Raw genomic sequence first — 2,079 nt, 5'->3', positions numbered from 1 at the left:
TCTGTTCTGGTCGCGTCACGAGGTGAGCCCCTACGTTCCGAAAGCCCGGATCTGTTATTCATGCTTCTGAGCGGGGCATGTCAGTTCATCTTGCCGAAGTTCGCCCAGATGTATCTATTGCGGCAATGCTCCGCATGACGAAGGCTCCGACTGCCCACTCAAATGCAACACACCAAGATGCATAAACCGCTCAGGTGAGCATCTCCCGACATCTCCCACCTGCCCCACACTCCTCGCTCAAAAGAGAATGCTCATGATAGCGGCAAAAAACAATATTCCTCTAATCGAAGCGAAAAAAAGAGTCGCTAGTCTCGGCTCCGAACCTACAGGTAATAGCGCTGGCTCTCCATCTAATTCTTTATCGTCTTCAAGTAATAATAACCTCTTTACTTCTCGAAATAGGTTTGACATTCTAAATAATTACTCGCATAATTCCTCTTCAGATAGTTACGTCTCTTATGCAAGAGTGGTTTCTGGCGCCCCTCGACGCCAGCAGACACAGCGCAATAATTCTTCGCACAACCCTTCGTCGGGCGACCAAAACTTTGTGAAACGGCCCCCTTCGCGTCATAACTTGATAGGCCAGGAATTTTTGACAGCGCCAAACGGTCGTACCCCTTCTTATCTGGAAAATGGAGCGATTTTCTCACAGGCATCTATGCCTGAATCCACCGACCATAACGGTGCTCCTACACTCGACGCGGGGAGTTCTAGTTCTGATTTGGGACTTATTGCCGAGCTTTTAAAAGCATTCGGGGTCAGTGGCGCTTCAGATATATTAGCCACCTTACAACAGGTTGTATCCCTTTTCAAATTAATATCTCCTGCAATTAGCAAAATCAAAGAAATTCTGGAACTCTTTAGCACTCCGCCTCCGCAACATTCGGCTTTTCACCCCATTTCCCCGCAAGGCTATATGCCGCGGGGACCGCTTACTACCCTTATCCTTAATTCCCTCCCCCATCCTCCATTCCCTTTCCCCTTCCCTCTCCCCCTCCCTCCTTCTTCCCCCCGACCCTTACTCATCCTCCTCCTCTCCCTTCCCCACCCTCCCTTCCCTCTTCTTTCCATTCGCGCAAGCTGATCCATATTCTATCCTGGAATTGTCGCGGTCTTCGAGGCAAGATTCAGGAGATCCAAAATTTTGTTAGCTCTTTCGACATTCTCTGTATTCAGGAAACTCTTTTAAACCCTCTCTCCTCAGTAAACTTGAAAGGTTGTCAAATTCTAAGAAGGGATAGGCGCGCTCAAGGCGAATGCGGCATTTGCATTATCATCAAAGATTCTCTTAAAGTTACGCAAGTGACTGACAATTTGAACTTGCACAGTTCTTTGGAGGTAATGGGAATAAAAATAGAATGTCTCGGAGAGCCAATCGTCTTATTTAACATATACCGACACCCCAATCACTCCACCCCCCCTCAAGCTCTATCTTCTTTATTTGACTACTTCAAGTCGCACAAAAATATTATCATTGTGGGAGACTTAAATGCATATCACGCTTCATGGGGATGTGACAGAACTGACGCGGTGGGTACCGCCTTGGTTGGACTTGTAGAAAATTCGGACGCCATCGTGCTCAATGATGAAAACCCAACGCTCCTTACCCCTCCGGGCTTCTCTCGTTCAATCATAGATCTCATTATTGCCTCAGCTACTCTTGCACCCATGTGCTCGTTTGCTTGTTTGCCGGACACCGCTGGCAGCGATCATTTTCCGATATCGGTTAAGCTGGGATGTAACCCCTCGCCCAAGAGAAGATTTTTGTATAAGATCAGATTAAACAAATCCTTAAAAGAACAACTGTATCTCCAGCTTTGCAGGGACTCTGACTCTCTCTCTGTTATATCCAACGGGACTGGAATTGAGAATTATGCTGACTTTGTCAGCTTAATAAAAAATCATATCTCGGCTCTCTTCCCAGAGAAAGACATTCATCCGCGCTCAATACTTGTCAGAAAACACAAATCCCCTCCGATATGGTGGGATGATGAGTGTCAATCGTTGATAGAGGACAGGAAGGAGGCTATGCTTGATTTTAAAACCAACTCCGACACAAGCAACTTTCTTAAATACAAA

Source organism: Wasmannia auropunctata, unplaced genomic scaffold (genome assembly GCF_000956235.1).
Source record: "Wasmannia auropunctata unplaced genomic scaffold, wasmannia.A_1.0 LD336074.1, whole genome shotgun sequence".
NCBI lineage: Eukaryota > Metazoa > Arthropoda > Insecta > Hymenoptera > Formicidae > Wasmannia > Wasmannia auropunctata.
The sequence above is the reverse complement of the archived record's forward strand: the minus strand, read 5'-3'. Positions refer to the sequence as shown.